This window comes from Schistocerca piceifrons, chromosome 4 (assembly GCF_021461385.2).
Source record: "Schistocerca piceifrons isolate TAMUIC-IGC-003096 chromosome 4, iqSchPice1.1, whole genome shotgun sequence".
Classification (NCBI taxonomy): domain Eukaryota; kingdom Metazoa; phylum Arthropoda; class Insecta; order Orthoptera; family Acrididae; genus Schistocerca; species Schistocerca piceifrons.
Window position 1 is genome coordinate 841,494,712 of NC_060141.1, and position 25,353 is coordinate 841,520,064.

The window sequence follows — 25,353 nt, forward strand, 5'->3', positions numbered from 1 at the left end:
TACACATGATCAGTGTGAATCCCTATAGTCAGCATGAACACTGGCACACAGAATAATTTATAGGTAGCCTTGCTGTATATAAAAAATCAGATTTGTGCTGAACTGTCATGAACAAACTGTCACTTCTCTGGAATAAATAGACTCTGATTTGTTAATTACATCTGTGTAAATGAAAAATATATTAAAAGGTAGAGTGCTGCTTACTGTAGAGGAGACATGTTACATTGTAGACAGGCACAATTAAAAAGGCACTTACACAAAGGTTTCGGCCACAGCCTTTATCAGCAAAAGAGATACAGAGAAACACACACATTCATACACACAGGCAAGCACATGTCACACACATATGACTGCCAACTCCAGCAGCTTGCCTCTAGCTGCAGGACTTGGCAGTTTTTTTTTTCTCTGTGTGTGTGTGCGTGCGTGCGTGCGTGCACACGCGGTGTGCTTGCTTGTGTGTTGTGCCTGTGTGCAACTTTGTTTTCTTTACGGTAAATACTGATCTATCTTTCCCTGCACTGTTGATATTCCTACCTGGAATTTCCATTGTTTAATCAGTGTAAATAAGAAGGACACAGTTACATATATTCTGTCACTTGAAGACTAATACATGAAGTCAGTGGACATTATTTTTTATTGCAGAGGATCTTTGTCACCACTAATTATTAATTTTGTGTGCCAGTTAATTAGACATGGTTTCATCCTTTCCTGGGTGTGCCCTTTTTGTTAAATCTTCCTTCAAAAGATCTGATTTACTTCAAGTTAATAAACCTGAGTATTCAGAAAAAGGAGGTGCAGCTTACAGCTGCAGTGTCACAGTTGATCACAGGGTGATTTTATCACTGCCATATCGTGGGTACCCATGGCTCGAGACACTTATTCTATAAGGGTGTGTAGTCATTGGGCTTTCTTGTACCACAGTGTCAAAGGTGTAATGTGAGCAGATTTATTCAAGGAAAATACTACCACAATCAGCAGAGTGAACTGCTATGGGCAACAGGATATCATTGACAGGGGTTACCACTGACTAGCATGGCCTTAGCAGTGAACAGGTGGGCCACAATGTAGCAAATGACTCACCAACTCAGTGACAGTCAATAAACAGTAACCATTCATGCCACTGGGAACTGTCACCTCTTTGTGGGATACAAAGATGCAATCTGCACACTGCTCATCGCAGTTACAAAGATTAGCATTGGTTCAGAACAGCACCAGGGGATGCTCGAAGCATGCAGGAAGGTCGTCTGTCTGATGATTTGCGGTACATATTGCCAAGGTGGCAGGGTGCAAAATAAGGAGTGATCAAAAAACTTCCATTTGAAGGCTGCATAGTTCAGATCAGTATGCCACACACACACACACACACACACACACACACAGACACACACACACACACACACACACACATACACACATATCCATCCGCACATATACCCTGCTTGTGTCTGTATATGTGCGGATGGATATATGTGTGTGTGTGTGTGTGTGTGTGTGTGTGTGTGTGTGTGTGTGTGTGTGTGTGCGCGAGTGTATACCTGTCTTTCCCACCCCCCCCCCCCCACCCCCCCCTCTAAGGTAAGTCTTTCCACCCCCAGGATTGGAATGACTCCTTAACCTCTCTCTTAAAACCCACATCCTTTCATCTTTCCCTCTCCTTCCCTCTTTCCTGATGAAGCAACTGTGGGTTGCGAAAGCTTGAATTTTGTGTGTGTGTTTGTTTGTGTGTCTATCAACATACCAATGCTTTCGTTTGGTATGTTACATCATCTTTGTTTTTAGATATGTTTTTCCCATTTGGAATGTTTCCCTGTATTATATTATATATCAGTGCTTTCCTCTCCCACAACTATCCTGCAGACCTTGTCCACAAACAGATCTCCCAAGCAATACATTCCTCCCCACCCAACAACAATGTTACTACCCCCAGACCACACAGAAGCATTCCCCTTGTCACCCAATATTATCCTGGCCCAAATACATCAACTAATTACTCCGCCACGGATATGAATTTCTGAAGTCAAGCCCTGAAATGAGATCATCCCTTGACAATATTCTCCCCACACCACCCAGAGTTGCCTTTTGCCGACCCCCTAACCTCCGTAACATCCTTGTCAAACCCTACAATATTCCCAGACCACCTTCTCTACCCAGCGGTTCCTACCCCTGTAACCGACCCCGATGCAAAACCTGCCCCATGCATCCCCCCACAACCAACTACTCCAGCCCCGCTACTGGTAAAACATACACAACTCAAGGCAGGGCCACATGTGAGACAACACGTCATTTATCAGCTGACATGCCTGCACTGCACAGCCTTTTACATTGGTATGACGACAACTAAACTGGCTGAGCGCATGAATGGGCACAGACGAACTGTCCGCCAAGGAGATGTCCAATACCCAGTAGCGGAGCATATCCTCCAGCATAATTCTAGGGACCTAGGAACCTGCTACACCATATGTGCCATTTGGCTTCTCCCACCCAACACCAGTACCTCGGAACTGCGGAGATGGGAACTTGCACTCCAACACATCCTTTCATCCCGCCATCCCCCTAGACTGAACCTATGTTAACCAACCTCACTCCCATTTACTATTTAGTCTTCTCCTCTTTCCCTTTCCTCTTTAGCCATTCATGCATCTTTTCATCCAACATAGTTGCGTTTATCTTTATACTATGTACCTCTTTACTTCTGTATTCATCCTCCTTGGTTTGAAGCTGGCACAGTAATTACAGTAGAATATCTTTGGCTTCCCTCTGACATCCATGCCTCCATCTTTGCTACCCTCCCTGTTTACCTTTCACCTGTTGCTTCATAACCTGGATTGTGAATAACTGAATCCACTTTCCCTTCTTCCCCTTTTTTCCCCTCTCTCCTCCCTGATGAAGGAACGAAGTTCCGAAAGCTAGGATACGTCAATTTTCTGTTCTGTTTTGTGTATCTATCGGCTGTACTGAGCTGGCCAGGCCCTCTATCTCTTTGTTAGCATTTGTTTCATATACATAAACACACACACACACACACACACACACACACACACACACACACAGACAGGGTGATGCGTATTATCATTTAAAAACCTCCAAAGCACTGTATATGACCCTGAGACAAGTAATTTAATACAAGACACATGGAATCACAAATGTTGGATACGATACAAATGTTGGGAAATGTGTCAAAAGCGAATGACAAATGTCACCAGATGATGTACCTTGCCATGCTTGCAGTGGTTGAGCCTCTCGGCCTGTCACACTTGATCATCCCAACCCAAGTCAAGTATTCATATCATTGTGGCTACGGACACACATGTGCGACTTTAGTGATGGCATTCGGGATTTGAGTCTTGCATCTGGCAGGCAGTATTCTTTCATTGTGTTAAACAATTATGTATTTATATTGAAGTTTATTATTTTATTTACCGGCCTTGCAGTTTCCTTGATTTCTTGCAAAGTACAGTACAATGAAAACCTACCATATTGCATAACAAGTAGATGAGTATAAACTTCAGAATAGCATCATTGCCATAAAATGACCTATGTTTTCTTTACTAACTAATGTCTGTAAACAAAAAGAGAAGGGACAGAAGCAAAAAACACAAAATCAGAACTGCTTTTGCTTGATTACAGCAGGGACAATAATTTTGTAACATCTACATTTACAACAGATCATATTTACAAAATGTTTTCGAAATTTGCTCTGTTTGCTCAAATGAAAGTATTGCACTGCTCAATCATTCCTTTACACTCAGCCCCAACTGCTGCACATGCTGTGGGGTATGTCATCTGGTTACGTCATATGTTCAGTGTTTCTCACCAATTTTTGGGGTATTTTGAAATGTACAAAAAGGCAAATGCAGAAAGTTATCACATTTTGCTGCACATTACCTGCATCACAGAAAAATAATGTATACAAATCTTCTCAGATTTGCCACTGAATAACTTTGTGCAAGCCTCACAATATTTCACCAACACAACTGTTCGTCATCTTCAGGTAGTGGTGGGTCCTGTCATCACTGCTGCAAGATGTGACTGGTGATATTCGCACAGCAGAATTGAAATTTGTCAGGCTAGAAGCAGGAGTACGAATGTGTGGACAGGCACTCCCAGTTGGATGGAAATGCCATTCATAGTAGCCTTCTGCTTATGTGTTGTGGGCAATGACTGCACTTCTGGACACTCGTGTGGTTAAAAGCTGAATTAACTCTCTGCAAGGTGCTGCATCAGGTCATACATCGGAGGATCTGGTTTCTACTGTGTTAATTTCATGGCAGTCAGTGCTGGATTCTGGGCAGTGCTTAGTCAAAATTCCATATTCCTGTTGGCAAGATTGCCCACCGTATGGATACATGCCTCATTCTTAAAAACACAATCCTAGAGTGATGATGCTGAGGATAAAATTTCAGTCCTCTTGGGAAACGTGTGGTGCCCTGTATTCTGGCAGTGCTCTGCTACCACTAATTTACTGGGTGGCATTTTTGTCAGCGCTGTTGAACACAGTGTTCTTGCACAATGTGAGGTGTCTGCCCTATATAAGATTTGCCATAATGGCATCAGATCTTATATATGATCTGTGTTTTCTAAGGTCAAGATTGTCTTTAACTGAACACAAACAATTCCTTAGTTTTGCTGGTAGTCGAAAAACACACTTGATTCTGTTTCTCTTAGCGATTCTTTCTATTTTTGAAAACATGCCACTGAAATATGGCAAGAAAGCCATTTGCAGTGCTTGTCTAAGTATCTTCATTTACATCCCTACACTGAACTTGCTTTGCTCAGAACACATTGCAAATCTGTTTACAAGAATAACATTCTGCTGGAACACTGTTCTTAGGTGTTACAGTTCACCAGGCGGACTGTCGGTATCTGAGATCACGTGTGCTCTATGTGCCAGGGAGTGTAAGACACTACCACATTGTGCAGGGTGATGGCAACTTTTGGACCGCAAATATAACTCTGCATGTATCAGTTTGCAGTAGAGACTATACCCCAGTGTTCTGTCAGCTTTTCTTCTAACCGTGACATCCAGGAATGGTAAGCTGCTATCTTATTGTACTTACACAGTGAACTGAATATTCAGATGGAGCGAGTGCAAATGCTGCAGGAACATAGGTTGTGTCTGTATTATGTGGGCCACACCACAAATGTCTCTTCAGCATTCTGCCAGAAGGAGGAATGTTGGATATTTACTAAGGGAAATAGAGGATCTCCCATGGGAGCACTGTCCACTTGATCAAAGTAGTTGGTGTTACATAAGAAATAGGATGAGGTATGCACATGTTTAAACAGCACCACAATTTCTTTCTCAAACTTGCTGCTAATAACCTCTAATGAGGGCTGCAGGGGCACTTTTGTAAGTAATGATATAACATTTGAGCTAACTAAAAGATCTGAAAGTTCTAGTTTAAGCATCTTCAGGTATTCTATGAAATCCTCTGAATTCTAAATATGATGGTCATAGTCATCCACATGATAAATTTCAAAGCTGTCACGTGGAAATTGCCAGTTGCATCTTGCAGCAGTGATAGTGGAAATCACCACCACCTGAAGATGTCAAAACGTTGTGTCACTGAAATATTGAGGGAGGGACTTGCATAATGTTATCTGGTGGGGAACCCAAAGTGTTTTTGCAACAGATCTATCAGGCAAGCCTGAAAATTCACATATACTCCAAGCAGTAAGTACCTGTTGTAAAATGGTCACATTAGTGAGCTTGGCAATTAATTAACAGTTTATCAATAAATTTGGCGTCATTTTGCAAGAAATTGTGCTATGTTCCACTACTCCCTCTTCAACAAAACTAATGTCAGTTTCTGCTCCACCTCTTCAGCCCGAGATCCTATGTATACTCTTGAGCATTTGTGTAAGATACCTGTTTATTTATAAAAATAAAAGTAACTTCTATCATGACTTTCCCATTCTTGTCCAGTGGGTTTGTTATCCTGCTGTTGCCTACTGCAAACTACAGGATTACTGTTGAAGATTTCTGCAAAGTTTTTCTTCCTTTTTAGTGTACCAACATTTCACTGTGTGGTAATTGCCTGGTACTGTTTAACGGGTGTTTTAACTGTTGTTTCAGAGATGCAATACGAAGCAAATGCAGTGAGGATGACTTGCTTGCCATGATTGGGGCAGGAGTGAGTAGAAAGAAGAAACAGCATGCAGGTAAGATACATTACAGCAAATGTAACTCTATAGATAGAAAGAAAATTTCTGCTTAACAAGTCATAGCAAACATAAGAGCAAAATAGAACGAAAAACAACAGTGATAGAACCTGTGTTTTTTGTGTAAAATTGGATTTAATTTTTTATTTAGTATTCATTCTGATTAATGCCCATTGGTCAACAGTACATTTCAGCCCTAGAATTTGGTTCTGCAAGGTCCACCAGATAACCATATATGGCTGTTGTAACTCCTTTATTGGACTTCAGAAGTTTTCCAGCAACAAATCTTTTTTTCTTTCTTTCTTTCTTTCTTTTTTTTTCTTTTTTAAAAAAAAGCTAAAATGCAGAAAACATCATAAAGGAAACACTCACAGAAAAGCATCAGTGTACTTGAAACAATGGAAACTCCAGTAGGAATATAAACAATGTTGGAAAAGACAGATTACTACTTACTGATGAAGGCTGTGGCTGAAAGCTTTATGTAAGTGTCTTTTAATTCTGCCCATCTGCAGCCTAAGGTATCTTCTTTATGGTAAGTAACAGTCTGTCTTTTCCTTCATTATTCATTGGTGTTCTTTGTTTTTATTGCTGTTTAGCAAGCATTGTGTGGTATATAAGGGATGCGAATAGCGTCAGATGTTGAATCATCACTCTGGAGGATATGAAGGTGCTGCATATTGGTGTAGACAGCATTTTCTGATGAGAGTTTGAAAGAAACCTCATTGTGGATGTCCATTTGGTCGCCTGGTTAAACCTTGCAACATTTGTATTTTTTGAGTATTTGGATATGACAGTGGCCTGATGTTGGAAAGTAAGGGCATACTCATCATCAATGTTCCAGTTGACTACATCAGACCACTACAAGGGAGCATCACTGTGTAGTGTACTGAGTACATTGTAACCTGTTCACGTCTGTGACTGCCATCTGAGAACAAGTACAGTAAACTCTCGTGCAGCTACACTTTTGGCTAGCTAGATTGACACTTGACAAGTTTCAATTTGCGTGCACCTGGAGCCAAGCCTTTGCTGGTGTTTTTTGGCAATCTAGTGCTAATCAGTGCACTGGTGCGTGTCAAAAGTCCAAGTATTGTCAATTCGTGCGTGTGTTGGTTGAAGCTCTATTGTGTTTCTTATTCGTATTGCGTGGTTTCATGCCACTGCCATCTATTGGAAGTCCTTGTAAGTACAGTACATACAGTATTGTTCTATGCAGCGCAACATAGCCCTGTCGAAACTGACAATTAGAGCGCGCCGCCTAACACTTTCCACTTGTTGTCGGTACATCAAAGCTGAGTGTTTAACAGTGAACGTACAACACCCTGTTGTGTTGCCACGTGGGCTTGGGTAGAACAGAGGAAATGGCATAGATGTATCCAATGCCTTCATTTGATGGCTGCCACAGCCTGGTTTCAAAAGTCAAAAGTTTGTCTAGTGCATCTCGAGTGTTGTCAAGTTGTGCATCTGTGTGTTTCTGATTTGAGGTTTTGTGCTCCCACTATGTGCCTTAAAGTGTCCAGAGATAAAAGGGGCCAAAAACCATAAAGGACTCAGTCGAGTGTCTGTAAAAAGAACACTGAACGTGACTACGGGCACGAAACATAAAACGAATGTGATCTTGTTGGAAAAAGAGCTTCACACTTTGCAGAGAATTGATGCTGGTGAGCCACCCACAAAAGTTGCTGCAGAGTAGGAGTACAATTACTGATCGGGAGACAAATCGATCAGGAATTGAAAATCTTTGTTCCATCCAAGCATTGGGCAGTGCAGTGAAATCTTGAAAAACAGTGAGAAAAGGTGCACATCCTCAGTTAGAAGAGGCATTATTTTTGTGGCACGAATAAATAAGAGCCAAAGGTGTGTCAGTTTCAGGTCCTCTACTTTGTCAAAATGAGCTGATGAGCTGATTGAAGGAAAGAAGCAAGAATTCCTCAGAAATAATGGCCGGCAGGATCGTTTCAAGAAGCGGCATGGCATTCATGAAATTGCCATCAGTGCCAAATGATTATCTGGGGATGAAGCTGCTATGCTGATGTTAAGAAGAAACTGCACGCAATCATTGACAAAGGATGTTATACTGGCAATCAACTTTACAAATGTGATGAAACTGGGTTGAATTACAAAATGCTGCCAACGAAAACCCTTGCCTCTAAAGAAGAAGAAATGGCTTCTGGATACAAAAATATCAAAGAAAGATTTACTGTCCTCGCTTGCAGTAATGCCACTGGCAATCATAAACTGTGTCTTACTTTAATTGGCAAATCCAAAACACCAAGAGCATTTAGACACCAACCAACCAGCTTTGCCACTGAGGTACACAAATCAGTCTTAAGGCACGTATGAACAGTGCCATCATCAAAGAGTGGTTCCAGGCAGAGTTTGTTCCAGCTGTAGTAAATTACATGGCAGGAAATGGACTTCCTTGAAAAGCGCTACTTCTTGTGGACAATGCTCCTTATCACCCAGGTGATCTGCAAGATGGGGATATCAAAGTTGTATTTCTCCCACAAAATGTCACATCTCTATGTCAACCGATGGACCAAGGTATTCTTGAGGCGATGGAAAAACATTACAGATGCAAGATGCTGGAATACTTAGTAGGTGTGATTGATGCTGCAGATGATTTTGTGGAAGTTCTTAAAAAATCGATGTTTTAAGTGCCATTCATTGATTGCTGAAGCTTGGAGTCTTAATTCCTCCACTTCCTCTTGTTAGGTCTTGGAAAAAACTCTTAGATCGTAAGGCAACCTAAGTGGTGGGAAGGAGGAGGCAACACCGAAACTCAAGCTGACATAATTTTGGTGAATTTACTGGAGAAGCTGGTTGTAAAGACACACACTTCGAAGACATTGAAGAGTGGATGGAAAATGGCATTTTTTCATGTGACTGAGGATGAAATCGTCCAAATTGTGACCGATCATAAAGTGTCAGAAGACTATGTTTCTGATGATGAATCAGAGAAAAATATTCCTCACACATTCTGTTACGAAGTGATCCAAACTGCCCTGGAGTACATCAGCCAATAGGAGGAGACAATTTATCCTGAAATAGTTTGATTTCAACGTTGGAGATGTATTGTTGCAGAAATAGTTTCTCAAGCAAAAAAACAAAAAAAAAAGACATTTGTGACTTCGTTACCAAAAAATAAACTCTAATGAAGCATCCTAGAACTTCTATGTCCATAACTTAAAAAGATTTTTTTTTTTTACTTTTCTTGAAAGTTCCTCTAGACAGACTTTTCGTTCCTTTGAGTAATCTCTAGATTTGTTTCATAATTTTGTTCAGTAGTTTATTTTTTATTCAAAAGAGTAGATAATAAAATTAAAACTCCTGTTTTTCCTACTGCCAAATAAGGGAGATTTTTTCTGTAAGAATGCAAAATAAATGAGCTTTGTTATACAGCATTTAAAAACTTTGAGTTTTCAATCATAGTTTGGTGCCTTTTTAACATGTCAACACAATTTTTTCAGTAAAAAAGTGCAGGGTTATTTGCAACCGTATCAGTAACGTTTTACATACCCTACGCACGTTTTACGATTGTATTTCGCAATATTGATGCAATTTGGAGTGTTCACATGTGAAAAAAGGGGGACTTTGATTTATCTGAAATTTTCGTTATTGGAACCGGCCACCATCCCGATCATTTTGGATAAACAGGAGTTCACTGTAATAGACTCCTTGCAACATGCTGTGTCATACAGCTAGGAGCAGCCAGACTATGGAATTGCCGTCCTGCGCATAGGCTGCCATTAAAACCCACCTTCTGAGTGTCTCACTTTTTTTCAAGCAGTGTAATTTAAGACAGACATAAGAATATGAAAATGGAATGGCATATCACATTGCTATTCAACTATGCCCCTAAGAAAATTGTAAGATAATGGAGAAGAGCAGGTGCACTATTACACTGACTAGAGCGTAAACTTAAAGATAGAATTATATTGTGTAACCTATACCGATGACATAATACTAATTGACAAAAACATCACTGATGTGCTAAAGCAATTTGAAATATTAAGGGAGCAAGCTAGGAAAATTAGACTACTAATTTCACATGGAGAAAAAATTCTTGGCTGATACCAAAATGGCACTGAGTGAACTTATGTAGGCAATGACATAGTATTCGGTGTTAAAGAGTTTAAATAGTTAGGTGAAAAAGACCACTGAACATCATAATGAAAAGAAGGCCATAGAATCCAGACTTCAGAAAATACAAACTGTCTCTCAGTTAACTAAAAGTATTTTTCCTGGAACTCTAAAATCTAACATTGTACAACAGTGATCAAATTAGAATTTCTTTATGCATGAGAGAGACTCTTTGTCCAACACAAGACATGAAAACAGCAAACTGAATTAGAAGAATGTAAAATTGTAGTAAAAATCTTAGGTCCAAGAATAAAAGATGGAATACATACACAGAACCCAGTGTGAAATCTCCAGGCAAATTCCTAAAAACTCTTGTTACAATGTGTCTCCAAGCAATCCAACTTGTGGGACGTACAGAAAGAATGTATCCAAACAGGCAGCTCATTGGATTCCCACATACTTGAAAAATAAGATCCAACTGATGAAAACAAACAGGAAGAGACCTTAAGAAATTGGAATCACCACATTTACAGTATTCTGATGTAGTGATGAGTCACACAGAGTGCAGTTTCACAGTAGCTTGATCGATGCTTGTACTTGTGTATGTAGTATATGCAAGTGTGTACAGCGTCTCTTCTGGTGTACACACAATATGCTAATTTAGTGGCCGAGCAGTAAACCGGATCCCTACTCGGTTCCAGTGTGCTGTGCTAATTATTCTTCTTCACTTGACATTTATGCTTGGAGCTGCAAGAGAGGCCATTTTCCAGATAATGCCACAAAAACAACAAATTCTCAGATATCAGTTTAACTTACACTCTTCAACATCATAGACAACATTTCACATTAATATGTTGCAGAACACTAGATTAGTGTTAAAATTGCCAGAGTAAACATTGTTCTCCATGTGACAGATTGTCACCCGACGTCCAAAATCGATAAATTTTATATCTCTGCACAGAGAAGCAGTTGGTTGCTCATTGTCATCTGTGGTGGTAATCAATGGGTAGAGCTCGTTGCTGGCACAGCGCCACCACAGAGTAAGTGGCCCCTCATCCCAGCAGGTGGCAATGTTTTAACACCCGTATAGCTCCCCAAACTTACCGCGTCTCTGAATAACTCCGTCTCTGCACAGAACTTCACACATTTCCCACACAGTGGGCCCTCGTGTCTTTTACACACAATAAATCTTCAAACTTATTTCATTGGCTAAGTTAAATTTCGAGTGTGAGATGCTATTTCGTAAAAAATAGCAAACGGTAGACATGGATGTTATTGTGACTCTTTCCTAAGGCAACATTTGTGTATTACACTTGTAGAAGTGCACTGCAACATAATACAGTAGACCGTAAGTTCAAACAATGGAAACTCCAGGTTGGAATATCAGCAGTGTAGGAAAAGAAGAAGAAGCTAATTACCATAAAGATGGCACGTTAAAATGCAGACAGGCACAGTTAAGACACTTACACATAAGCTTTTGGCCACAACCTTCATCAGAAAAAGAAATAGAAATACACACCATTCATTCACACAAGCAAGCACACCTCACACACACATGACCGCCAACTCCGACAGCTCAGACCAGAATGCTAGTCTGTAAGTTTGCTACACAATAAAATAATTATTCTGAGCTACAAGAAAAATGGATTCAAAGAACTAAACAGCTTGAAGAAAAAAAAGGGAAGCTCCCTGAAGCAACATAGTTTCACGAGTGTGCATACCAGTGGTAAATTATGAGAGTCGCAACTCTCTGAAATGGATACAAAGGCCACCAGATTGCATTAGCTTTGTTTGTGTCTCGGATTGTTACCATGAATGGTAGGAGCTATAAGAGATGTGAAGAGTGTAAGATGTTGAGTGATCCCTGTGAAGGGCACAGATGCCCTGTACTTCCGTGAGTCAGCATTATCAGCACGTAACAAAATTTGAAGGGGCCTAATTGTGTGTCTCCATTTGCCAGGCTGATTGAATTATGCAATATTCAGATTTGTCAGACATTCAGATGTGGTAGTGGCCCCATGTTGGACTGCTTGGGAACGTAAGGGCGGCGTGCTTGTCAGCAAGCTTCCAGTTGACCGTGTCTGACGAGCCCATGGGAGATTTGCTGTAATGTACGCCGAGCACATTGTAACCCTTTCACACCTGCACCTGTCATGTGATCAGCAGTGAGTCACATTCTGCAAGACCCACGATGACAGTTGTCAGTGAGTATGACAACGACATAGGGAGAGGGCGTGTGGGGCAGCATCGGATATGACTTCAGGTCACTCTGACAGCACAGCAGTATGTCATGGACATTCTACATCCTCATTTGCTACCTCCATGTCCAACAGAGTTACAAGAGACAGAGCAGTGAAAACATATCCAGTTGTTGACTCACAAAACGGTTTTGAGGTGTGACGCATGTAGTCTTAAGTGAATCATTCATACAAAAAGAAAAGAAGAAGAAGCTAAAGTCAGAATGTGAAAAAATTGGAGAATGGAATAGATATTTGAAGACTTCACACTTGAAACTCCCAGTTTTCCTATTGTGAAAGTGCCTTTGTGACCATATGCATTTCACTGACGATAAACTTTTTTTTTCCCCCTGGGTCTTGGCTCCATATTTTTTCATCCAGTTGAGTCAGAATACTTGCATAGTATTTGTGAGGTATTGTTTCAGTCTTGCAAGCTAATCTAAAATACAAATCCCTTTTGCATCCTGGAAAACAATGAGCACTCTTTCTCTCCGATGAAGTCACCTTGGCTATTTTTGTGCAACTGCTGTTTCATTTCGGTCGTCTCTCATCCAAGGGAACAGATTGGTGCATAGAATCAGTTGTGTGTCAGATTGTCCCAAATTGTTTTTCACATTTGGTTGTAGTCAGGCTTCAACAGACATGCCACTCACTTTCTGGTACGGCCACAGCATCAACTGTTTTGCACATGTTTTTAATTATTGATCTTGCAATATCACACTGTGTTCTTTCTCAGCATTTTCATATTTGATTGTAATTCCAGGAAGTTGTTCATGAGTCATCTTACAGAGACATATGCCACATATGAATTCAGCCACCCATTCCTTAACTGTTGACTATGAAGGAACTCCCCCCATGAACCATGGACCTTGCCGTTGGTGGGGAGGCTTGTGTGCCTCAGCGATACAGATGGCCGTACCGTAGGTGCAACCACAACGGAGGGGTATCTGTTGAGAGGCCAGACAAACATGTTTTTCCTGAAGAGGGGCAGCAGCCTTTTCAGTAGTTGCAGGGGCAACAGCCTGGATGATTGACTGATCTGGCCTTGTAACATTAACCAAAATGGCCTTGCTGTGCTGGTACTGCGAACGGCTGAAAGCAAGGGGAAACTACAGCCGTAATTTTTCCCGAGTACATGCAGCTCTACAACTTGACTAGAAGAAGAGATCGGTTGGTAGGACATGTTTTGAGGCATCAAGGGATCACAAATTTAGCATTGGAGGGCAACGTGGCGGGTAAAAATCGTAGAGGGAGACCAAGAGATGAATACACTAAGGAGATTCAGAAGGATGTAGGTTGCAGTAGGTACTGGGAGATGAAGAAGCTTGCACAGGATAGAGTAGCATGGAGAGCTGCATCAAACCAGTCTCAGGACTGAAGACCACAACAACAACAACATGAAGGAACTGACTCCTAATAAGTAAGATGATGCCTGTAGAAAAGTACAACAAAACAGTAATCTCAAAAAGGACAGGATAGACAGTACATTCTGTAGGACATATTAAAAATGATTGGTAAAAGAGACTTGGTGTGTTAAATGCAGCTTTTGATTACATGATAATTGAATTGGATAGATAAACAATATACTCGCTAAGTGGTGGCAGAACACACACATAAAAGAAGATTATAATTAGGCGAGCTTTCAGAGCCAGTAGCTCATTCTTCAGGCAGAAGGGTTGAAGTGGAAGGAAGAGGGGTGAAGGATAGGTCTAGGAAAAAGGGTAGATTTTGAGAAAGTTACCCAGAACTGCAGATCAGGGGAGACTTTCCAGATGGGATGAGAAGGAAAGACTGCTTCCACATCTACATACATACTCCACTAGCCACCATATGGTGCATGGCAGAAGGTACCCTGTCTACTACAATAGTCTGAATAAAATTACTTGATAGTTGACATCAATCACTTGCTGCAACAATGTTGCCACATTGGCTACCAGCTACCGTTTGCTTACAGGTGACAACAAACAAGCGGCTCACTTCACAAATTATGTTAAATGTTTAACACAGAGCAATTTTTCTAGTGGCTGGTGCAAGGTATGTCAGAAATGTTGGATACTCTGTCGACTATTGATTTAAAGTGACCAGTGACTGAACTGGGGCAGACGACCCGTTTTGTATCCCTGACTGTAAACTTGTGTCCTAACCCACCCGAGAAAATTGTGGTCAACAGTCTGCAGCAGTACTAATATCATGATCGCTTTGTTCATGGCGATTAAAGCTAACCCTTAAGGGTAAACTCAAGACAACAAAAACTCAATTTCAGGGCTGAAAGCAAATTGAAATTTCTCCATGTCATTTGTTACCTGTAACTATCCTTACACTAGCTGCACATGCTGACATGTTAGAAACCAGTGAACAGCCCGTGTGGGCACTTGTTCGTGGATTATAGATGACTGAGGCCGATTCTAAATGAAGAAATAATGACAGGAAGGAAAATAAGACCAAATAGAACAGTCAAAATAATGATGAAAAATGATGCAGCAAAGTATTAAAAATAAAAATAATACATTAAAACCAATTAATTGAATGAAAATAATAATCACACTCTTTTGGTTAGATTTAGAAATAAAAATTTTGCTACATTGATGAGATTCAAACCTATGACATGCTACACATTAGATTAATCTGCCAACCATTGTGCTATGCCACAGCACTGCATGAAGTATTTATATATGTGAATGTAGTGACCCAGTTGCAACTATGAATTGCAACCTTAAAAATTTCAGTTTCACGCAGTGTAGTGAAAAGCTTATCTAATGTAAGATGATCTCTGTGAATATGATAACTATATGTATGATACTGAATTACACCTTGTGCTGAGTTATTCGGTAGTGTTTGGTCAGTGCTATGAATGAAATGTGTGTCTTTCATTAGCATTGTTAATGTGTGTTGTTTTTGGTGTAGTTATCGCGTGTCATGAAATACATAATAAAAGTGTCGTGCTCATAATTTGGGATACAAATACATCAAGAAAGAATGCTGAACCAGGAATTGGAAGTGACTGGCCAATTTTGGTGGAGTTTGGCAACAGCAGACAGTTCAAGTGTGACGCTGACTACTCTTAGTGGCGTTTGAAGTGCCAACTATCAAGTAATTTTAATTCGACTGTAGTCAGTTCCTTTCCCATTCCATCTGCCAATCGAGTGAGGAAAAAGTGAATGTCTATATGCCTCTCTATGAGTCCTAATTTGTCGTCTATTATCTTCGTGGTCCTTATGCATAATGTATGTTGGTGCAAGCAGAATTGTTCTGCAGTCAGCACAGTGTTCCTCAAAATCCCTCCAGGGATTCCCATTTGAGTTCCAGAAACATCTCCATAATACTTGTATGTTGTTGTTTCAACCTACTGTTAACAAATCTAGTATCCTGCCTCTGAATTACCTCAATGTCTGCTTTAATTCGACCCCTTGCGGATCCCAGACACTCAAACTGTACTCAAGAAGAGATCACACTAGCATCCTATATGTGATGTCCATCACAGCTGAGCCACACTGCAGTAAAATCCACCCAACAAACGAAAGATGATTATTCGCCTTCCCTACCATGACCCTCACAAGTTTGTTCCATTTCATATCACATTGCAACGTTATGTCCAGATATTGAAACAATGTGACTTCTTCATTCATGACACTACTAATGCTGGATTCTGGCATTATGGATTTGTTTTTCCAACTCATCTGCAGTAACTTATATTTTTCTACATTTAGGGTTAGCTGTCATTTATCGCACCAACTGGGAACTTTGTCCAAGTCATCTTTTATCCTCCTAAATCACTCAACGATGACACCTTCCATACACCACAACATCATCAGCAAACAACCTCAGATTACTGTCCACTTTGTCCATCAGATCAGTTATGCACATAGAAAATATGAGTAATAGCGCTCCTATCACACATGCCTGGAACGATCCTAATGATACCCTAGTCACTGATGGACACTCACCGTCAGGATAATGTAATGGGTTCTATTACTTCAGAAGTCTTTGAGCCACTCACATGTCTGGGAACCTATTCCATGTGCTTGTACCTTTCTTAAGAGTCTGCAGTGAGGCACTATGTCAAATGCTTCTCGGAAATCAAGAAATATGGAATCTGGGTTTGTGAATTTTGTGATGGCAAAGTTAGAGGAGCAATGCAATTGCGTTAAATTTTGCGTGAAACTCAAGAAAACCTTTACAGAGACACACCAAATGATGCAGGGAGCCTATAGCGATGAGTGCTTAAGCCATACTTGGTGTTACATATTATTCACACGTTTTTAAAATGGCTTTACAAAAGTCAAAAATGATCCTTGTTCAGGACGCTCTTAGATGTCCCCTGATGACACTTGTGTCAGGAACGTCAACGAAATTGTGTGTGCCAGTCGAAGATTCACTGTCCGAGAGATTGTAGAAGAATGTAACATTTCAATTGGGTCATGTTATGAAATGACACAGCATCTTGGAATGCATTGTGTTGCCGCCAAGTTCATTCCATGGCTCATGAGTCAAGACCAAAAAAACTTTTTGGATCTCACAAATGAGAATGAGATGTTCCTTGCGAGAATAGTATGACCCCTGCAGACTTCTTTTTATTTCCAAAGTTGAAAAGGATGAAGTTTTGCAATGGTAGATGAGATAAAAGAAAATTCGCAGACGGCAGTTTATGCAACCCAGCAAGAGGTGTGTCAAGACTGCTCCTGGAAGTGGAAATGATATTGGGAACAGTGTATCAATTGTGGAGGAGAGTATTTCGAAGGACACAATCCATAGTAACTAAAAGATAAGCATAGAAAATTTTGTGGACTAAGTTCTGGAATTTTTTGAACAGACGTCGTATGACAAAAGGGCCTGCTGAGTTGCCCATGAGCGATGCTTTGTACTGATTTGTGGACATAAACTTATTGGTCTCTATGAAACTGATTAGATTCAAACCCAGAATACGTTCATGAATTCTGCAGCAAACTGATGTTACGGGAATTGGTCTGTTATTTCGCGAGTCTGTTCTTTCGCCCTTTCCCTGTTGCTTCATAACCTGGGTTGTGAGTAACTGAATCCACTTTCCCTTCTTCCCTTTTTTCCCCTCTCTCCTCCCTGATGAAGGAACAAAGTTCCGAAAGCTAGGAATGTAAATTTTCAGTTCTGTTTTATGTGTATCTATCGGCTGTACTGAGCTGATGTAAGTACTGGCCAGCCCCTCTATCTCTTTGTTAGTATTTGTTTCACATCTTATATGAGATTTTCCATTAATCATTTATGTTTGTATAAGCATTTATTAAATTTAAAAACTTGGATTTCATATGTTAATACAAAAGATAATGTTTTGCATTGCAGGCATGAGGAACCTGTCAAAGATGAAGAATCAGCCAATGATTCTTGTTGGAGGATAACAATATGTATAACTTAAACTTGAGATTCTTGAAAAGAAAGCTAGTCAGTATTTCGTAACAGTACTGATTGACGAGCAAAGTCTTAGTGGACATTTGTATAAAATTGTCACAGGTGTTATTTACAAGAAGAGTAAATAGTTTCAATAGGAATGTGGTGAGACATTTAACAAATGTCATGACCACACATTAATAGGACCTTATAACACTACCATTTTGATATTAGTATGCTTTTACGTAAATAACAGAAACCCTGTCTCTATGTTGACACATATAACCCTCTTACTAAAATTTAGTTTAGTTTCCAAATAAAATACACTATGGAAGGATAGTCCTGTTTATAGGAAAAGATAATCAATAGAGTTATCCTTCTTACAGGATTTACCGTGTGTTGCGTCTAATGAATAAGTAAATTGGACTATTCACTCCTTTTCCTAAGATCTTACCCAGTGGCTAGATAGAAACACAGTATGAATATATACTGAAGCTAGGACAACTCATTTCCAAGTTCATTTAGTGGTTTAAAACATGTACTTAATGGTCACCAACCTATCCTGGCAATGAAATAGTGAAGTACTGGAGAAGCAGAAATTTGAATTTTGCCTACTTTCTTGCTACTGTTTAGTTTGGCTCTTCAAATAAATTACACCACTTAAACAATTTTGGGCTACATCTTTATACATTATGTTTTTAAAAAAGAAAAAGCCCAGTAGATAACTTCAAGGAAGGTAAAAAAAATTAGCCGGGGTGGGGGGGACAACCTTTAGAAAAGCGCTTTCCATAATCAAGAAACTTAAATACTTAGACACTAAAGCACACACTTTTTAACTGAACATTTCACTTAAAGAAAACCTCTTTCTTGGTGGAATTTACTTTCAAAAGCTATTATTCTTTGAACTAATTCTGTATAGCCATCTAACAGGTTCTAGTAACTTGGCTTCACTCTGATTGAATTTTATGTAAGCAAACTATAACACTTTGCAATAGTTAAGAAAAAATTTTTAATATTTACACTAAAGCAATTTAAATGGTGCCTCTTTATATTAACTTGGCACTTCAGAAGTCTGTAAAACAGGACACTCGGATTAATCAAACACCAGGAAGGAACCCTATACAGATGTATGATTAGGATGAAATAACAGGGTGAGCCAGTTTCCGTAAAGTTCAAGAATGATTATTAAAACACAGTTTAAAGTAATGGTTCATGCTGTACAAAGGTAAAAATAGAAAAAAATCTTATCTGGTGGCTGTAGGCTTGGGTGTGGTGGACAGCTATGACGGCTACACTACCCACACTACGGCCTGCAAGTTTCTTGCTGTATGGGCTCAATTTCTCTTCTTGGCTTCATTCAGTTTTACATACAGTAGCTCAACAACTCGCAGCTATGCTGTAAGCTGTTTGCAGTCTTCAACCGAGGCATTTTTATGGAAATTTGCAGGCAAAGCTTCTGCTCCACAAAGGAGTTACATCAATCACTGCTGCCTACAAACTGTGTGACTTACTTCCCGCACTTGCTCAAGGTAGCATGCCAATTCGCCTTTCGCACCTTTTCACTCCCCGCAACCATTTTCGTTTCAAACAAAAGCACACTGGCTTTTACATAACACCTATTTCTTACATTGTTCCTAAGCATGACCATTTCTTAAATTGTCAAATTTACATCAACATGAACAATTTATACACACAAATATTTTTAAATACAAAATGTTATCAAAACATTATTTAGACCCTTGGTATCCTTTGTAGAGGACTTGGGCAGGTTTGTCCCATCCTAGTACACATTATTTTGTTACTTCCCTTCAGATATTCCATTTAGCTACATCTACAATAATTCCCAATGTTCTGCCTTTTGAGGTGTCCAGTGCGGGTTGCTCTCCACTTCCTGGGTGTATTGTATTGAGTTAGTTTTTTCAAATTTCCATGTGGGTTTATCAATGTATTTTGTAACTGATATTTCAGCACCAATGATAACTTTTGTGAGCCAATGTACACTCCTTGAAAAATGTTTCAGTACTACTATTGAGTGATTCAGTGGTAATTTGTTCTCATCAGTGGAAAAGATGGATGGGTCAGGTTTTGTATCAGTTTCCATCTGCCTGCACAAAACGTTTTAAATTCCTTGGCATCAAACTTAGATAATTTCTTGTGTGTTGATCCATTCAAACATTGGTTCTCTATTTTTGTCTCTATTTATGTATCTCCGGGTTGTGTTTTGGAATTAAAATCTTAAACATATACGTGCTGTCTAGTTGCTGTGTGTAAGACTAGTGTCAGACACTTTCCGTTAGGTGATTTGTGGACTGATGTAATAACCAGGCCTTTGAGTTTTATCCTAATTACTTCTACATCACTAATTTTCTGACAGCTTAAGCCAGCATAATCCAAGAGCTGTTTCTTTTTTCATTTATTGTGGATGCACCTAACAATTGAGAGGAGTATTGATATTGCTTTATATTGCATAATCTTGCATGTAGCTGCTGAATTATCACCTAAATGCATTTCCTATAGAGCTATAATACTGATGGCATGCTCATCATCTAATTTGCTTTGGTAACTGCATTTGTCACTTGTTAATCCTACGTTAATTTGCATAATATGGACACCTTGCCTGATAATTTTTGACTGTAATCTCTGAGAAGTGCTGGACCATCTTTTGTGTAGAGTTTTTGCTGGCTGCTCCTGCAGTCACACTGGCTTGGTGCACCATCTCGGGGGTTGTCTACATGCCACACAACAGTCTTTTTGGTGTCCAGTGTGAATGATTCACTGGTAAATATCCTGTCCCATACACTTTTGTTTGTAGACAATACTTCTGTGTTAGCTGAAAATAGAAACCCCAAGCCAGGAAGCAGTAGTCTCAGTACCTCAGAGAATTAGTTTCAGGTAAAGTATATGGATCTAACATATCTAAAATGCACATGGTTTAGTTTGGAAACCACAAAAACACCCAAATGTACACACCCGCACTAGCTGCAGGGGGGGGGGGGGGGGGGCAGAGTGATTGGAGAAGACCATACATGGTCTGAATGGGAAAAGATTGGTGTGTACAGAAGAGAAAAGGTAAAGTGATACAGTGGGAAACAAATTAGCAGAGGTTTAGGTCAGGTGGATGGCACTAGATGTGCTGGAGAGACAATTTCCACCTGTGTAGTTCAGAGAAACTTGCACTGGAAGGGAATATCCAAACGGTATGTCTAGTGAAGCAGTTGTTGAAGTGGTGTACAGCCTCTTGGCAACTGGAATGTCAAGTCTGTGGTTTGCCACAGTTTGGTGCTAGACATTACTGTGAGTGAACAGTTGGTTACTTGTCATCCCTACATGGAAAATTGTATGGTAATTGCAGCATAGCTGATTTTTAACAGGTTGCTTTTGCACATGATCGTGCCTTTTATATGGTGAGAGATGCCTGCAACTGGACTGCTGTAGGAGGTGGTGGGTGGATTTGTGGGACAGCTCTTGCACCTGGGTCACTCACAGGATTAGGGGCGGACAAGGATGTTCTCTAGATTGTGCAGGCAGTGGAACACTACTTTGCAGGAAGTGGGTAGTATCTTGAGTACAGTATACCCCATCTGAGATAGTCAAAGCCCCAGTGAAGAATGTGGTTGAGCTTTTCAAGGCCTGGGTGATTAGACGAGTGCTGACCATTGTCTGGTTAACAGGGTTACAGGTGTGAGATGAGGAGATGGCACAGGAGATCTATTTATGAATGAGACGGATAGGATACTGTGGCTCTGGTAGTGCTATTGCCATATTTAGACAACTCCTGCTTTCCACTGGGGATAGTGAGTCCACGTGCGACAAGGCTGTATGGAAGAGACTTTTTGACATGGAATGGGTGACAGCTGTCAAAGTGGAGGGAGGTACTGTTGGTGGTTGGTCCACTTGACATGTGTTTATGGATATCGACGTCTAGTGATATGGCGCATTGAGTTGAGAATAATCGGGTTAAGATGATTTGGGAGTAGGTTTTTAGGTTATGGAAGAAGCAGTCTATACCATGAGTCCAGATCATGAAAATGTCTCAATTGCTCTGAATCAGACAAGGGGTTTTAGGTGTTGACTGGATAGGAAGGACTTCTGATGGCCGATAAAAAAGTTGGTATAGGATGGCACCATGCAAGTACCCATTGCAGTACTACAGATTTGTTTGTACAGGGGTAATCGCTTAAAACCTGCACCACAAACATTGCAGAAATGGAAAGTGCTATTGATGTGTGGTTTTCACACGATGGATTGGTAGTTGGGGGCTTATGCTAGTAACCAACCAACAGATTGTAGTGATATTAGAAAGTGCATTTTTTGTGCAAACATACACTTTTTTAAATGAAACTATGCCTATTGGTATTAACTAAAAGTAGGGTAAATTAGTCTATCAGGGGTGTTTGTTGCAGGAGTCTAGTGTGAGCCATTCACGAGATATCATATTTTGAAAAGTTCCCACGCCAACACTTGTACATTAGCTGAGGTAGCACACACCAAAGTCTATACCATGAGTCCAGATCATGAAAATGTCTCAATTGCTCTGAATCAGACAACACTAGTTATGTGGATTGTGACCAGTAATGAGACAATTGACCATCACAGGTTGTGTTCAAAATGACCACTGGCAGCAACAGTATATGCTCCCATTCTGGTATGGAAAGACTGCTGCACACATACCAGTATTTCAGCAGGGACAATCCGACAGGCTGCAGTAATACATCATTGCATATCATCAGATGTAGTTGGTATGCCCTTGTAGACAGTATTTCAGCTTTCCCCATAGAAAAAAACTCTGCAGGCATGAAATTTGGCGAATGGGTCAACCGAGATACAGGTCCTCTGCATCCAATCTAATGATTTGTAAACAGTTTGTGAAGCCATGTTGTACTCAGTGCACTGTGGGTTGTACAGCCATCGTATTGGTACCACAAGTTGCTCCTAGTCTGCAGAGGAATCTCTTATAGCATCCGTGGAAGATGATTTGTTAGGAGGCTGTGATACTTGTGCACATTCAGTGTTCTTTCTAAGAAAAATGGGCCTATGAGCTGATGGTTCACTGCCCCACACCACACGTTTACACTCCAAGGATGCTGACATTCCACCTGCCACAGCCAAAGAGAATTGTTAACAGACCAATTGTGCTTATTTCAGCACTTTACCAGGCCACGATTGTTAAAATTTCCTTCACCACTAAACAAGATACATGATACATCTGGAGTATCCTGTCTTAATGCCCATGTATGGATGTTAACACAATTCTCTTGATCAATTCCATGCAGCTCTTTATAGAAAGGGATAAACCTATGTCAATGGAGAATGCATAGGACACTTGCCCGATTAATGCCATTTCCACATGCGATTGTGCAAGAGGTAACATGTGGATCAACTACTTGTTTCATCTGTTATGTTGCTAAGATTTAGGCTATAACTTCCATATAACTGGTTGAAGAGGTTGATAAATGATTGCTGAGATGCTTGACATTTATTGGTATTTATTGCCGCATATACTGTACAAGAATGAACTGCATTCTTCGTACACTCTCCATACACCATGAGCATGTCACCTTTTTCTGCGTTGGTAAATCCCATCGTCCACTCACGACCTTCTGATTGGACTGTCACACACTTACTGACTTGCAAGTCACAATGAACTCGAGGAACACACACACAATCACACTGCAAGGAAACAACATCATACCTAGCAACTACCCACACACACAAACACACTGTAAGCAAACAACATCATACCTAGCAACTACCCACACACACAAACACACTGTAAGCAAACAACATCATACCTAGTAACTACCCAGATTGAGTGGCACAAACTAGTATTGGTGTGGAAACTTTTAAAAATACTGTATCTCATTGACAACTTGTACTAGAATCCTGCAACAAACCCCACTGACATTCTGATTTACCATATTTTTAGTTTGTTAATGTCAGTAAGCACATTTTCATTTAAAAAGTGTACATCTGCACAAGAAAGGATTTTTACAATCTGATGATTGGGTAACAATAATGAGTCCCTGACTACCAATCCATTCTGTCAAAGCCGCAAATCAATAGCACTTCATACTTGTGGTGCGAGCTTTAGGCATTTCACCCTGTGACTTGGTCTTCAAAAGTGAAATAATTGTGGGTCAGGATGTGATTGGGTAAGGGGATTAGGAAAGAGGTGATGGGTTTGGTATCAGGAGGATGTTTGGAAAGTGAGGCCATGGGCATGGGGGATGTTGCATCCATAGTAACCAGCAAGGAGTCATGTGGTAGCAAAACAGGAACTGCAGAAAGGCGGTGAAGGAAGTGAGCATTGTCTTCACTGTAGGATGGGAGGTTACAGACAATGGTTTGCATGTGATGTTCAGTGGGAGCATTGTACCCAGCCACAGTTGGACAAGTGGAGAGACCTGTGTAGTTGGGTTTGTGTAGTTTGGCAAATAGGTAAAAAGGAAGGAGTGGTGTGAGGAGGGAGATTGATCCAGGAGTCAGGTTATGGGATGGACTTAAGGTCTTGGAGAGCTGCTGGAGTCTTGGAATTCTAGGATGTGATCATGATTGTAAGGTTTGTATGCAGAGGTGTTAGAAAGTTGGTGAAGACTCTCAGCCACATAGTCACTATGATTCATGAACACTGTGATGAAGCTTTTATCTGTGGGAAAGATGATAAGGCACGGATTAATTTACAGGATATGGGTAGCTGTGTGTTACATAGGAGTGATGTTGGTCTCATTAGGGAGGATTTAGGAAAGGAAAGTAAGGCCGGGTTAGAAGTGACGAATTCCTGAAAGATAACCAAGAGATGACTGGCTGGAAGAGGAGGTTCAGGGTGGGAGGGAGGCTGGAACTGTTTCAAGCAAGGTTCTATGTGAGGTTTTTGTTGGCTGTTATTAGTGGGATGCATCATCATCATCATTTAAGACTGATTATGCCTTTCAGCGTTCAGTCTGGAGCATAGTCTTGATCTATTTCTACAGTTTTTATACCCCTTCCCTTCCAACACACACACATTAGCCACCAAGGAAGAGCCTACAGCTTTGATTCAACACCCCCTCCCCCCCCCCCTTCCAGTCATACCCTCATACCTCCCTAATGCACATTGAAGAAATTTCCACTGCAGAGATTAGGTAAGGAAAGAAGGTCCTTTACAAGTCCAGCACACTTGAATTTAGGTTTTGGGCTAAAGGTGAGGCCTTTAGAAAGTACCAAGACTTCTGCTGGGCTAAGAGTTGTGGCAGAAAGGTTGACAACAGTTTTACAGGATTGGTGTTTAGGATGTATACATCTCATGGAGGATGGAGGAATTTGTTGCGATTGTGGAAGATGGAGTATTGAACAAAGCATAGTTAGGGAAGTATGAGGGTATGACTGGGGGGGGGGGGGGGGGGGGTTTGAATCAAAGCTGTAGGCTCTTCCTTGGTGGCTAGTGTGTGTGTGTGTGTGTGTGTGTGTGTGTGTGTGTGTGTGTGTGTGTGTGTGTGTATGTGTGTGTTGGAAGGGAAGGGGTATAAAAACTGTAGAA

General features: G+C 40.5%; 2 pseudogenes; both read left to right on the forward strand.

The window, feature by feature from the left end:
• Positions 1–17,848, forward strand: part of LOC124796380 — a 41,274-nt pseudogene extending 23,426 nt beyond the window's left edge.
• A 4-nt stretch (positions 17,849–17,852) lies between these two features.
• The window catches only part of LOC124796232, a 70,581-nt pseudogene continuing 63,080 nt past the window's right edge, over positions 17,853–25,353 (forward strand).